The 16,269-nt window shown below is 39.5% G+C and overlaps 1 long non-coding RNA gene across 3 annotated transcripts; it reads left to right on the forward strand.

The window, feature by feature from the left end:
• The first annotated feature begins 1,034 nt into the window (after positions 1–1,034).
• LOC123180261 (uncharacterized) lies at positions 1,035–4,087 on the forward strand. Of its 3 annotated transcripts, none has more exons than XR_006490834.1 (4): positions 1,035–1,160; positions 1,268–1,443; positions 1,570–3,581; positions 3,771–4,087. It is a non-coding gene; the product is annotated as an uncharacterized lncRNA (long non-coding RNA). The 3 variants fall into 3 exon arrangements; XR_006490833.1 differs by having other exon boundaries at positions 1,570–1,624; positions 2,546–4,087; XR_006490832.1 differs by having other exon boundaries at positions 1,570–4,087.
• The last annotated feature ends 12,182 nt before the right edge of the window (positions 4,088–16,269 follow it).

Below are 16,269 nucleotides of genomic sequence, written 5' to 3' on the forward strand. Positions count from 1 at the left end.
TATCTCACTATCACTCGTCCTGAAATTTCCTTTGTTGTTCAACAAGCTTGTGTCCATATGCATGATCCACGGCTTTCACATTATAATCATGTCAAACATGTTCTTAGGTATTTGAAAAGTACTCTTGATCATGGTCTTCACATCGATAAGTCCACTCCTCATTCTCTCACCGCATAATCTGATGCAGACTGGGCTGGTTGTCCACACACTCGACGATCCACATCCGGTTTCTATGTTTTTCTCGGTAACAATTTGATTTCTTGGTCCTCAAAAAGACAGGTTACGGTCTCCCGCTCGTCTGCTGAAGCTGAGTACCGTGCCGTGGCACATGCCGTCGCTGATACTATTTGGGTTCGCCAGTTGCTCTCAGAACTGCACCGACCGATTGAGCAGGCTACTATTGTATCTCTACTCCTAATGGAGCAGTTGGTAGTCTCCGTCGGTCAATTTTCGTCCCACCTACCATGGTTTTTTTGGGTCCCACTTTCGCTGGTTTTTTTTCGTAGAATTTTTTTCGTCCCCTCCCCATACTTCATCGGTTTATATCAGGTAATAATTCTTGCGCTTTCTTTGGTAGGTGCTCATTTAATTCTTGGGTAATTAAGGATTCAAAAATCACATCATGATTTGCTTACCTTCTTACGTGAGATCACCTTCCCACCAGAAACCGAATTGGTTTCCCATTTGGTTTTTATATCCATAATATTTACCGAATTACGGATTAAATACTTGCATTATAATTTCTGATCACCTTGTACGTGCAACGGGGCATGAAAATATATTTCCGATCAAATCAGGATCCTCCTCTAAAGCCACACAACAAACTGTACACGGGATAATCAGGATCCTCCGATCAAATCAATTTAAACATATCTTACCGTCTATATTACGATCAATGGTCTGTGATTTAAATGAACATCTAAGATTAAATGTTCTGCCTGGCAGACGCATGGTCTGGTACCGCTCTGCGTCAAAGATCCCGGCGGCCCCACCCGCAACTCCCTTATTTTCGGAACGATTCCACCCAATCATGCCCCAAATCAAGGAAAACAGATTCGCAGCAAGCTTGCGCCGCCGATCCTCCCTTATCCTCCTGCGCCCCGAGTCCACCCCACCTCCGGTCGCCACCCGCGCTCAGCTGCCGCCGGCCTCCTCTGCAGGTCAGCCGCACCCAGCGCCCTCCTCCTCCCTTCTCTCTCCCTCTCCTCTCCTCCCTTCTCACTCCCTCTCCTCACTAATCTCTCTCTCTGCTCTCTCTGCACTGCAGGATGCCATGGCCATGGACCAAAGCTCGAATTGGATGTTGGTCATAGCTTCCCTCGCGACTGCCTGGAGGTGGGATGAGCAAATCCCGAATCTCCTTACTGCCTGGACTGGAGAGTTGCATCCAATCAGGCCTCTTCCTCTCCACTAAGTGCATCTGAACACATGAGTTCTTGCACGGTATGTGTTCGATAGTTTTTCTCTTAAGGCAGAAGTTGTATGCTGCTATGTTGTTTCAACCCTTGGGTAGCGTGCTTATGAAAGCGATTTCGTTCTTTCAATCTATGTGTTCTGATGAAAGTGCAGGTGGAAGCGTGGAGCATAGGAGCATACAACTGATTCGTTGGAACACCTGATTCCGGTACACGTGCAATCATTTATAGTGTTTGCTTACTGTTTTTTGGGACACCTGATTCCACTACATGTGCAATCATATTTGTTAGGTACTTTCTGGATAAGTACACACCCAGATTTTGGGGATTTGTAATACGAGTGAGTTCATGTGTTACTAGAATTGTTGTACCTAATCTGGTTTTGTTGGGGCTTGGTTTTGCTCTGAAAAATATAGGACATCGGGCATTAAATTGTTTAATCTTGTTCATATTTTAGTATCGCGTTTCACATGAACTATTGAAATTGCTTATTAGGATCTAAGTCGCTGTTGTTCATGTGGAATTTATAATTCAGCATCTTGAGAACTATGACATGTGTAGTCCTGTAAAGTCCAAGAAGATTTAAATTCCTAGAACTTAATCAACTTATAAAGTCAGAAGAATATGGTTCCGGTAATGTGACCGAGGAGAAAAACTGGCCTCTTATTCAACCTGCACCAACATTAATAATGGTGAAGTGTTATATGAGGAGCCTATCATGGTCGGTTTATCTTTTATGTAAATGATATGCGCTGCCTAGAACTTATGCTATAAATTATCAATACCATGTTTCTAGATAGTACCAAATTTTGTTAAATTATGAGTCTTTTCTTTTCTAAAATCAATCATTCATGCATTTGCAATGTGTCAATCCTGGATATACTTTGGATGTAATTGCTATTGTCGAGTTGGATTAGATTTGGATTTAATTGCTAATGGTGAGTTGGCTTAGATTTGCAGTACTACTTTACTAGAAGCGGTAATACTTTAATTTACACCAGTTTTTAACAGTACTTGTGCATTTGAGCCTTTCTACAGAAATAAAAATAGACTGCTTCAATGCTTTATTAACAATGCCACCGACCAAGTTTATTTCTTCTAACCTTATAATCCAGTATTTCATATGCCAGTTGACGCAATGATTGACAGTCTTCACGGGAAAAAAATGTCACATGCCCTTTCAGGAAAACCAACAGAAGATTTACCGGCGAACCCTCACTTTTAAGGCAAGTTCATTGGATGACTACCATATCTTTAGGTAACTTTTGGTTGCTCTGATGAAATTGGATGGGAGATGGCTATCCAACTTTTAGAAGTCATGAGTTTTCCCTTGATTGGATGGACTGGATAGGTCTATATCCCATTAAATATAATATAGCTCGAACAACCAGGGAAAATCCAAGTGGTACAAAAAAATTGAGTGAGCTGAGCCATTTCTTGCCTCCAGTTGTTCAAGTTAAAGAGGACACATGTCTTTCTCTTAAAAATGTCTCATTTGGGCATTCCTTGAACAACACCTTTTAAAATCATAAAAATGGTCTTGGCCAAATACTAGGTAGAGTATTCAACAATTTTCTACCTTCCATAAGCTCTTCACATGCACATACCTCTGGTTCGTGTAACATCTATAATTGATGACTTCCAATGATTTTACACTGCAGAATTTATTAATTCAGAATTTCCTTTACTTGCCACGGGTAACACTTATATGTTATAGGGTAGACCACTCCTGGTTGTATTAAGTCACTATATGTCATTGCATTTATACCACTCCCTCTGATCCAAAGTAAGTGTCGTGGTTTTGTTCAAATTGGTGTACCATATTTGAGATAAAGGGTATTTTTGGACCTACGATGTCATCATCTCTTTATATTCTTATCAGCTTCTGGAAGTATTGTCTGGAATTAGACCCTATTGCAATCAGTTTGTGCACCTGCTCTATTTTGTATACAGAGACAAACCTAACTATAATGTTGGACATGCTATGAGCACTCTAGGTCTAACAACCTGCACTGTATCTGAATAGAAGAAAAAATTGATTAAGGTATCTGCAAGTTTTGGGGAAGTCCTCCAAAAGAACAGAGATCTCATTCAAACAAAATTCTCCATTGAGTCAACTTCGTCGCCATGATTTTTTTTAAATAGAGGATGGCATTTGTCAGTAAGGTGAATATTTTCAAGAAGGACTTCCCTTTTTATTTTATTTTGCTTATTGAACATTGCTCGAAGTGCTTACCAGATATGCTTACCAGTACCGGTATTGCTTATAAGAACTAAGCTACTGTAAGAAGGGTGGCCGTGCTTTTTGGAATACAAGCATGCTTGATTTGTTGTTAACATTTCTTTGATAAATAGGTTTTTATTGCAAAATCTGGTGTGCGAGAGGCTAGGGAGATGTGATCTAGGATGTTGAAGAAAAAGATGGCAACTAAGGTCTTCAATCCCTATCAAAAAGTGGGCTCCAATCAAAAGAAGAATCAGTAGTTCAAGATGGAATTTATTCTGCTTCAAAGTAGATGGCATTTATTCATTTTTTGAGCATTTCTGGTTTTGTGTGTATATTGAATTATTTTATGAGTTGTGATATTTATTTCTTAAACAATAAGAAATTCAATGCAAAGGTCCACACTAATGTGTGAGCAGGCGTCATATTGTGTGACCCTTTTAGTTTATCGGCAGTAGCAGTTGCAACAACATTATGTACGCAAAATCTTTTGGTCTTGCGATTTTACGTTTGGTTTAGTGACATTGATATTTTAATGGGAGGCAGCTTTTCAATCATGATAGGTTTAAAGCTTCTTTAATAACCAATCCGAGCACCTAATGGAGGAAATAACACATATTATTGTCTGTATGCAACAACATGACCACAGTTATGTGTCACCTTCGAGAATACAAAACATGAGCGAGACAACAACATAATGTCTCCATTTACCTTTTTGGGAACATTTTTTGTGTGTTCATGTGAATCTCATTTAGCAAGGAGAACGTTTGAGACGTGCATTGCACGTGCAAGCTTACTAGGTGAATTCAAGCTAAAATATGAATTGTACTGTTCTAACTATATTTTTTTCAGATCCATTTTCCAGGAAAATGGGCATGATAAGATAATTATCTAAAAGCCATGGGACGAGCCATGAATGAGACATCATTCCCTTTTGCTGCTTTATTGTCATTGTTGATGAGTCCAAGGTCGTCCCGCTTCAGCATCGTGTACATGTTGGGACTCATCGGAATGTGTTCGGCAAATTGCTAGGCTTCCAGGCCAAGACGGTAAAACATCTGCAACATCTTAGACGTAAAAGAAATATGCTCCTGTTTAAAATTTTGATGTTATTACTTCCTCTTGTATATTGGAAACTCTCACGATAGTTCTTTTCATGGCAGCTATCAAATCTCTCCATTTCTTGGAAAGAAGACTACTGTTGTTATCAGCTCTGTTCTGTCATTGATCCAAAGACTATTATCGCTAGATACATCATAACATTTTAGTGATTTTTTCATTGTGAAAATTGCTTTGACAGGAAAGCTTTTTATTGTGGGTTTCATTTACTTAAAACAGGTCATGAGTTTAAAATAACATGGTGGGAAATCTGATTATCTTGCAGCGCCAAATGAAAATCTCTGGTAGCAGTGAGGCTGAAAAATGCATGTATGATGTTCTGTACATGATTCCTAAGAAAGTTTACCCATTTCTTTGAAGGTGAAAAACATGTGATATAAATGCAAATGAAGGTCATTATGGACTTTTATTTGCATTACTTATGAAACTATAGTTTTCCATTATATGGCTCGAACTCGAGGGGGAGTGCGACACCCTTGACACCAGAAATCGTCCTGGGATGGCCAAATCGGTGGCGCCGTGGCAGAGAGAATGAGTGAGAGGGTTGAGAGAGTGAAGGGTGCATGGGGTGAGAGAGTGAGATGGGTGGATGTGGTGAGAGAGAGCCTGAAGTCAGGACAAGGCTGGGTAGGTATGCCCTAAAATATTGGGTAGCTAGAAAAAAATTTGGTTTGTCTCATGTTTATATATTCATATGTAATTAGGGGTACCCAGTTTTCTTTGCAAATAAAAACAGATGTGTTAGTCTTACTTTTGTTTAGTATATTATATATGTTATCTAATACAATACATTTAATGGATCTACAATTTTGTGTAAGTTATCATAATCATAGTTCTTCATTCAGTATCATTACTATCAACATGTTTTAAATATTTTTATTATCCAATCCACGATGTTAGATTTAACATGAGATCAAAAGTTTTGCGTGAAGGGAACTATTGACATATTGGCAACACCGTTTGATAGCTGCATGTAGTAGACGACTACATCTCATGGTGCAACATGGTAAGTAAGGTCTTTTGTACATTGTTGTCATGGTTTATTGTTTGTAATAGCTAGCAATTGTAAAATTATCTTTCATATGCATTCATGGGCCGACACATCTTGTACATCATCGACAAACATGCATGCCGTGTATATATCTGGACCCTATCCATACATCTCTGACGCCAGAGTTTTAATTAAATTACAAATATTTGCGAGGGAATTCAACGGCACTCAAAATAAACAAAACCGGTTGGAATATATCTAGATGGCAACGTTTATTTCCGCCTGCTATTCCAACGAGCATAGATGGGTAAATTTATATTTTTCATTATCATGACATTTTCACAATACAAATATTTATTTTTTTATCACTATATCAAGATAATATTAATTTAGGAAATTGCAGGGATGTGCCTAGCTATTTTGTTTTTCATATTATGCTCTGGTCGAACGGTAAAGAATTGGTTCATCCAGTTTGCACGGTGTTACACATTTGAAGACCTTGAACGTGAAGTATTCGTGCTAATTAAATATATTGCTTGTGCAGGATGAGTAAGAGTTGAGGACCAAGTTTTTATTGTACTTGATCAAATATCATGCGAATGTAGCTATAAACAACATTCCTGATATTGTGCGAGGATTTTTTAAGCGCATCAACTAGACCATAATTTGTAACATATTTTTAGTTGGATAATCGCTCTATATGTATACATCATCAGATAGCCTTTTTGTTCTCAATTTACATTGCAAGTGAAGTGAATTTTAATCATTATCCGATTGTGTCCGTGCTATTTTTTGCCACATGTGAAATTTAACATGCACTATGTTTATATAATTTCAGCAAAATATTTCAAAAGCCCGTCGCAACGCACGGGCATTCTACTAGTATTGTGATAATATTTCAGCCATTTACATGTCTGCAAATCCTGGTCAACATCGCCGGACCAAACACATTGAGATTGATATTCACTTTGTTCGAGAGAAGGTGGCTCTTAGGCAAGTTCGGGTGCTCCATTTTCCTACTACGGCTCAATTTGCTGACATCATCACCAAAGGACTTGCTACTAAGCCATTTCAAGAGATACGTTCCAGTCTCAACGTCATTGAGCCTCCCGTTGATACTGCGGGGGATGTTAGATTATTCCTTGGATCACAAGTCTCCTAGTCCAAGTCGGTTTGTAATATCAAGTCTAAGTCGGTTTGTACCAATATATATAGCCATGTACCCTGTGCTAAACATAATACAAGCAATCGTTTTATTCATCTATCACAAATATATATCAACTAAATATAATTAAAAATCAATGCAATATATTTATACAAATATGCTGATGAAATAGTTTAAAAAAATATAAAGCACATTTCAAAAATATATATTTGGAAATTCTTCACCTTGTGTTCAAACAAAATGTCAGTGTGTATTCAGAAAATGTTCACCGTGTATTAAAAAATCTTCAGTTTGTGTTTCTTAAATATAAAAAAAAGTATTCCCATATATTAGAAAATTCCATTGTATGTTACAAAAATGCTCATCATACATTGAAAATAGTCCGGCATGTTTAAAAAAAGTTCATGTACAAAAAGTAAATTTATAAATGAAAATAATAAAATAAACATGATAAGGATATTAAATAAAAAATCGTAATGAACGAAAGGAAAAACACGGAAATGAAAATCCATGCATAGAACCTTCTAAAATATTGAAAAAACAGGTTGCATGAGTATAAAAACCAAAGGTGATGGGGGAGTACAAAAACAAAACTAGAACAAAAAAACTACAAACTTAAAAACAAATTCTTAGTTGCTGCGCACGAGCGGAACATGATGAAACCTGTTATTCATACGCTTCAATTTGGTTGCTTGCGAGCATCACCGAAACATAATAAACGCAAACAGATACCTGAAAAAACGATTTAGTTGCTGCGCAAGAAAAAAACAGTACAAAATTTTGTACTGCACCGGCCCAGTTCTGTAGCCTGCGAGCGTCACGTTATCCATTTGACGCCTACGGGCGTCAAATAAGATTCACCCATATACAGTGCAAACACTATATCTCACCTATTGTGAGTGGGAACAAGTTTTTTTTTTTTTGAGGGGTGTGAGTGGGAACAAGTGCTCGCCTACACATGCCAATTTTTGAGCTGTGGTCTGTTAAGCCGCTTCGTTCATTTCCTTGCGTGTGGGCCCGCTTTGTTTGGAGTCGGGGCCAGATTTAAGGTGTGATGGCTGGTTCGTTGGAGCAACTAACTAAAAAAGGTTACGCCTTGGGGTGTTCCTGCAAGGGTTTTTTTTTACCCTGGGAGCACCCCAAGCGGTGCACCTAGCCACCGCCACATGTCACGTGTTGGGCGCTTTCTTTTTTTATTTTTTATTTTATTTTTCAATACACCTTTTTGTATCTTTTGGTTTATTCGTCTTTTTGGGTTTTGCTTGGTTTTTCCTCAGTTTTGAAGTAAAAGAAAATTGTTTCAGAAGCAATGCTTCTCTGCAAAAGGCACAACATGTGTTTCTACGAGAAACATAGTCGTGCTTTCCGAAAAAGGGAAAAGCAAATCCTGTGCTTCCACAAGAAGCACAACCTATGCTTCCTCGAGAAGCACATACTAACTAAATTTTAATAAACGATAAATATTTTGGAAATTATACTATGAACATTTTTAAATGTATGATTAAAAAATATCAACACAAGATCATTTTTTTAAATATACGATGACAATTTTTAATACATCATGCATATAATTTAAAATAGACATCAAACATTTTTTTAAAATAAATAAATTTTAACACATGTCATTTTTAAATTTAGATACATTTTAATACACGACAACTTTTTGTAAATCTAGTAGAATAAAAATAATTATTTTAAAATAATTACTACATATAAAAAATGATTTATTTTAGAAACGCTACATCCCTTTAGATCTAGCAAAACTGCACATAGTTTCTTTAGAGCTAACAAAACTGTACATACCCTAAAAAAACAGTTTGTAGCGTATCAAACTAGAGACCATACTTCGAATCTTCGACGGAAGAAAAACTAGCGATCATACGCCATGCTGGGCCAGCCCACCCAGTCCGACGTGGGCAACCACTCCCTCTAGAGGCGAGATACAAACGTTGCCCATATTTTGAGGCATATGTATGTACTGCTACCTCCGTCCGAGTTTACTAGCCCCTCCTATTTTGGGTCAAAATTTGACCATATATTTGACTAGCGAATGTTAATGCATGTCACAAAAATTATAATGCTGAATTCCTATTTGAATGTAGTTTCTAATATATATTTTTCTGCGTATGACTTATATTTTATTAGTTAAAATTATGATCAAAATATGACCGAAATACGGAGGGGACTAGTAAATCAGGACGGAGGTAGTACATCATGCTGTGAAACTTCGAGGGCCCCATATTACACATATTTTATTAGTCGAATTTAAAACCCTTGCACACTATACAAATCTTGATGGAGTACTTATTATAGTTTTTTTTCCTTGTCTCAATAATGTGACATGATTGAGTCAATGCATGTTTTGTAGTAAGACAGCGAAACTTTCATTTGTGCATTGGTCAATTGGATAGGTACATGCATGCCTCTTTTTTTTATTGTAATCATTGTTTCATTAATAGATCTTGGTTGAACTTTCTAACTCATTTTTGTGGTGAGCTGGCTGTGTTCTCACTCATTGGTTCCTTAATCCATGAGAAGAATTTTAGAGGCATTGTTAGCTTAGAGGTGTAGAATTAAAGGCACACCTACTGCACGCATTTGACGACGACATACCTGGTTGGGTCGCACTTGGCCACCTCGCTCTATCCATCTCGGCATAGCTGCGCCCGATTGTTTCACTCCTACTCAATCATGGCATCAAGTCAATACAACCATAGCATGTACGAAACCTGGACTCTGTTTAGTGAGATGCATATCTGTATGCTATAGTGGACACAGGAAGTTATGTCATGCTACCCGGTAAAGTGAAGTTTCCATGATAATGTGTTTTCCACACATATATGGGAAAAAAAGGGTGGACTAGCAGAAGCTCAGATAGACTTGCACAGTTTCATTAGTAGCAAATGTGTAGACATTGCACTTATATGATATATGCAGCACAACAAATAACTATGATTGTTATAGTCCCCAAAAAATAAAATAAAAATAAGATTACGGTCATATGTAGAAAGGTACCAAAAACGAGGAAGCACTTTTTTGCAAAGGTTGAAGGAGTTTTATTCCGGTACTGTGTTCAGAACAACCAAATTTTGCCAAATAATTAGCCAACCTATTTTGGTCTCAAGCTACTTTCTAGGGCATAAACTTCCCTTCTTGCATCAACCTTTTGATCTCATCAACTAGATGTCCATAAGCCGAGAGGGCCAAGGTATCGTCTCACAAGGCAAACAGGGCCACCGAACAATCTGTCTGAACGATAAACGGGAGATCTATCCATTGAAGCTCCAGGGCCATGCCCTCCACTTCGAGAGCTTCATTATCGATATGAAGTGGAAATAATCCTCCTGGCAGAGTTCCAAAGAATCATGCACGACCCGCGGAGCCATCCACCGGCATGAAAGAGCCACCGACAGAGAGCACGACATGCCACATGCGTACATTGTGCAAGGAATGTCTTGTTGTATTACTCAGATATTTTTGTCTTGGATATTCTCCAGTAACTAGCTTGTGTTTACCTTCTTTTTACAAAGTTTGCTCGAATTCAATAATTTTTGGTAAATTTGAAATTCCTTTGAATAGTTCCAAGTTGTATTTGACTAGTATCATTGGAAAGAGGTCCTACCGCGTCCCACTGGTTAATTTTCCGAACCCCCAAAAATGTTGATATTAATTACTTAATTTTCCATGAAAGTATATTTAGTTCTTTTGAGGTCACATTGTGATAGATTACTTGTTTATCTGAAGCAGAGTTTATTATAATGTTTCAGATTGACACCGCTCAAGATAAAATTCATAGGTTTGAGAAAAATATTTTAGATTGGGCTTGCAGGCCACCTCTCATGGCCCACCAAAAGACACCGAATGCAGAAGGCTTTAGATTGGGCTGTAATGGGCCTTGGGACAACAGTATTGCCTGAAATTGCTCCACTTCCATTTTGAATAGGCTGAATTCCCGCTTCATTATTACCAGCAACAGGGAACTGAAGTCTATCAAAGACCATAGTAACTGCTACCGTTTATCTTGCTATGCTATTCCTCTGATTTTTTGAAAGTTATTTGTCGCTTGATTGTAATACCTTTGAGCTCGAACAACATCTACATATGAATTTGCATTTCTTGAACGAGAGACAACTATCCAACCATCATCTTGCTCAGGATCGGGCAAAGATCGATGTTTTGGCTCATTTGGTCCCCAAAAGAGGAATCCAAGATTGAATTCAGGCAATGAGACATTTCCTCCATTGTAAATAGCAAAACCAACATTGATGGAAGAGAAACCGAGAATTTGAAAAGTGATTCACGATTTTTTTTGAACTTTGAAGAGAGGCTCGTCCTCTGAAGCAGGATAGGAGAATTGTACCTACGATTCCTCCGTGAGATGGATCTTGGATCTTGTATACTCAGCCACCAGAAAGAATTCCTATTGCCCTTTTTTGCCGTAAAGTTGATTGGAAGTTTCAGAGAGCGCCAAATACGATCTTTGAAGGCATGGCCTCTCTCAAAGCGGAGATCCAATAAAGACATGTCTTACCCAAGGGAGGAGAAGAGGATGGGAGTAGGGTGGCTGCCGCAGTCGGAGTGACTGTCAGCGTGAGCGGCGGTGGCCGCTATGGCCGGGCTGGCCAGCGACGGGGCTAGGAGCGGGGCGGGGCTAGGAGCAGGGCGGCTACACTACTTCGCGTGGAGGTTGTTTGGAGTGGGAGAGGCTTTGATTCGTAACTAGCCTCTCCAACAAATTTGTATTGTTGATGACCAAAAGGATTATACGGATTGTAAAATTGTAGAAATTGCATACCATTAGGATGAACATGACATCTCTCAAGGAAAAATTGCATATTCCAATCTACTTACAGAACAAATTAATTGCATTGATGTATACATTCTAATGGGTTCCAATGTCAATGAATCTTTTAATTTGACCCAGTTAGATTTGCCAAGATTTTTCTCGGTCAGAATAATTTGCATTTCGTCTTGGCTGAGAAGGCTGAGCTACTTCACCTTGAGTTGCAAGGTTGCCTGGCGCAGGTTACGAGTTTTCTAGTGAGGGTGTGGAGGCTACCCTTGGTAGGCTCATAATTGCGCCTGATGTCACTCAGTCGACCGAGCTCCATGTTGATTGTGTGGACACAGAGGAAGCTGACCTCTATGGATGTTTTCCCCTCGTATTAGCTCTACGTGTCATCGCTGCATGTTGCATCGACTGCCTCTAGGACTGAGGACATCACCGAGATTGTTGCTCTGATGCTGTAGATCATGCCCGAGCTACAAATGATGTGTGGGGAGCATGCTTCGCCTTTGTAAATGGTACATGCAGACTCTCTTGTGACCTTTATAGTGGTTGCACCGCCACCCACACCACCATCATCACAAACTAGTAAGGCACTCATCTTCGTGGAGCGTGGAGGTTTGGGTGGTGTTGTCTTCCAACCTCCCGAGCCCATCGTCCAGGTGGTTCCTGTGAGTAATGAGGTTGTGATATCAGTTGCATCATCGCAAGTTTCTAAGGCTTTCTTTGCTATTTTTTCGAGAATTAATGGCCATATTGGAGTTTGCTAACCCTAGATCTAGCAAGATAGCCGGTTTCTTACCGAAGGAGGAGGCAATCGGGGACAAGACCGAGAGGTTGTGTGCTAGCCATCGTTCCGTCACCCTGAAGGAGAAATTATTAGGGAGAAAAATCAAGAAGAGTGGCGCCAGAAGCATGGTGTTTGTGACTGCTTGATAGATTGCTCTCTTCTTTTCGGGTTGTTGTGTCTTGTATGATGTATTTTTTGATGTGTTTTCAACGATGGTTCTTTTGAAACATTGTGATCCATGGACCTGAGGTCTGTGGTTGTAGTGGGGTTATTTGCTTGTCTGGAGGGGTGGTCGTGGAGATTCATGCTTTGGGAGTAGTCCACATGTGGCCATGTTGTAACGGCTTTCGCCCAATTTTTCCTCAATCTACTGGGCAATTCTCTTCTGCTTAATTATTCGATGTGGCAAATCTTTTGCCTTAGTTTCAATAAAATAAAATAAAATACATATAGTGTATGCCACCTGGAATTACACCGAATAAGATGGATAATTAATGTAAAGTGCATTAAGGGTTTTTGTCCCTTTCAACAATGCACCCTATGTGGTTTAGTTCCGTGAAAACCAAGAGGGAAATGTACTATTTTCCTTCACATATGGATGTGATCCTCTTGTCCAGCAGGATGGCAAATGTCCACCATATTTCACCTAAAAAACAGATACAAACTGAAGGAAAATGTACTATTGGATTGTTCATAGTTTAAGAAAATAGTAGAAACAGCGGATTCTTATTTAGGGAAACTATGTATTTCTCAAGGTTTGAACACAATATCCTGCAATAAGGGCCTGACCGCGTGTAATTTCCTTGATCTTGCCGTTCAAGTTAGCACAAGTCTTTTGAGAGTTAATGTAGTAGCTCTCTAGCTGGCTAGGTCTTGATATTCTACATAAACACCTATCAGTGTTCAGATGGTACAATTGTCATGGCGGATTTTTCTTGACTTGACTAGCTGATGTGTATATATATGGTAGATTTTTCCTTGGTCGTTCTAAATCAGAGTTAAATTTAATTCTCAATACATCAAGTCAAGTCTTTTACGTGTAGAATTTGGACGATATACGCTCCTACTCATTAATTGGGCAGTTAGGGTGTGTCAATGGCCCTATCTTAACAAGCTGGCCGTGATTTCACTCGCTGACTCCTTTACTTTGCAGCTGTGCATACGTACACATCGACAAATCTTTTCCTAATCTCTCCTATATATATATATATATATATATATATATATATATATATATATTCAGTTTGAAGTTATTTTCTTCCGCTCCTTTTCGAGGTGGTACTAAAATTCCCGTCCGTTTTTTCCTATCCCCGTATTGGGCTGCCGCAGCAGTACATGTGTTCCGGCCTCGGCCCGCTCTGTTGCAAAAGGATTCGTGTTTTATTTTTACTTGGAGTGGGCTACCCAACGACAGTGCGTGCGATTGAATCACCTATACAAAAGCCACATGTTCTCCTTTCAGTTAATAATCCCACATTGCTCTTTTACATCTAATCTCATCGGTTTATATATGCATGCCCTGGTGATCGAAACAAGCGGCCATGAAAATTGATAAGCAGAGATGAAGAGGATGATGCAAAAGAATTATCTCCACAAAAAAAGGGAATGTAGGAAGGGCGAAGGAAGGAAGAACACAGCGGAGGACCGAGGCGCAGCGATGGAGGTCTCGAAGGTGCCGGCGGAACACGCTCGATGGAGGTGTCAATGCGGGCGTCGTCGGCAATATGCCCAGGCTGATGCGGCAGAGAACAGATGGGGCGCCGGTTACGAGGGCGAGCTTGAGCGCAGAGGCAAGCCGGTCGGCCGCGAGCTGATGCGGCATAGGACCGAGGCGCAGCGATGGGGTCTCGATGGGGCCGTCGCCGGCAGAGGACCCCGAGGCGCAGCGGGAACACGCTCGATGGCAACAGAAGGGGGGCGGGGCTAGAGATTCACCAGCAGGTCGGACTACTGGAGCAAGACCGGCGTCGCCTTTCTGAAGCAAGATTTGGGCAGCAGCCTCCACCCTGAAGCAACAACATGTGGATGAGGGACATCAGAATGCCCCAAGCGAGGCGTACATGTGATGGGGCTGTGTACATGGCGGCCGCTCGACCTCCGATTTAATAAGTAATGAATGATGGGTACAGGCCGGCGGAGAAGTTTACTCACGGGAAAGATAGAAAAGTTTTCTTATTGAGAATTGGCACGGGAAGATGTGTGCATGCAGTTTTTGTACTATCTGTTTTAGACAAAGAGCATATATGTTGTCTACATGAAAAGTTTGTGTTCAGATGAATGGTTGGATGGTTAGATGGACAGTGGTATTTTCAGCTCATTAGGGTTTAAATCTTGATACTCGCATTATTTTTAGATTTATTTTAGGATTTCCGGCGATGCGCTTTTAGTGGGAGAGACGTTCCCATTGAAGACGAGACGCCTACGGTGACTTCGTAAATCTCAAGATGCTCATAGGGGTAGGTGTGCATATGTATGTTCATAGGGGTGAGTGTATGCGCGCATGTATGAGCGCTTCGTCTGTATTGTGTTCAAAAATAGTGCAACAAGAAGCAATATAATCTTGTAAACCAAACAACTAACATTCTCCTAACAAAATTAAGATAGTAAAAACACACTCGCTTTCGAATATAAAAAAAATTATAGAAATAATCCCACTTGGATCCATCACAACTCTTTCAGCTAATATAAAAAAATTGAGGACACTGAGAATCATACCATCATGAACGGAGGTGGTGAACATGAAAATCGTCGGTGGCGGCGAACATGAAAAGTGGCAACATGTGAGTAGACGGAGTTTATTCCCAATGCAACGCACGAGCACATTAAGTTAATCCATGCAAAGGTGTAAGTGGAACTTTAAAAAAAAGACACAACATAGACGCCGACGTCACGTACATACACTCGGCCGTATAAAAGTACACACGCATATCATACATCTATAAGCACCAAGAGATTAAACCGGTAGGTTTTGAAACTGATGAAGTCACGACAAGCACCTCACTATATTAGAATGTCGGTTCCAACTGAACCAGTTGGATTGCATGAGGGAAGGGTCTCGCTTCAATTGCTTTAGGGTAGCAGTACATTTTTTTTGCGTCGAAGTGTAGTACATGGAGTTAAACATGTCTAGAACTGAACTTTAGTAGCAGGGACAACAACATTATCTGAAAATACTGTCTAGATGGTCATAGAATGCCAAACAGTAAGAAAAACTGTAAAGAAAAGTGAACCAAAAGGAAGGGGCAAATTGTTTTTTAATGTGAGAGGTCCAATTGAACTCTGTAGTGGTTATCTTATTTCTATTGGTTCTGTGCTAACTTTGCTTATGTATGCGAGTTACTCTGAAGCAACACGATAAACAAGGTACATTCATTTTGGTCATGAAAATAAGGTCTACCTATAGCATAATCTAATTTGTGTATCTTATTCCCTACATTCATATTTAGTTTGGTCCATAAGTTTTCAGAGATCTTCTATTTGAAACAACCAACCCGTTCTTCTTTCAAGAATGTAGAATTTGTACAAGTATACTTATTTTCAATATATGTTGAAGAATTTGGTACCAACAGAATTTTTCGCAACTAACAGATGCACATTTGTCATGGTTGAATTTCTTTTATTATTGAAAACCTAATATTAGAAGTGTATACCGAGAGTCGTGGTTAGAAGTTGAATGCTAAGGGATGAAATAATTAATTTGGGTCATAATAAATCAAATCAAATGTGATGATTTTTTTCTCCCGTTGCAACGCACGGACTCTTTTGCCAGTAATAATAAA

The sequence above is a fragment of the Triticum aestivum genome, chromosome 1D (assembly GCF_018294505.1).
Source record: "Triticum aestivum cultivar Chinese Spring chromosome 1D, IWGSC CS RefSeq v2.1, whole genome shotgun sequence".
Lineage (NCBI taxonomy): Eukaryota > Viridiplantae > Streptophyta > Magnoliopsida > Poales > Poaceae > Triticum > Triticum aestivum.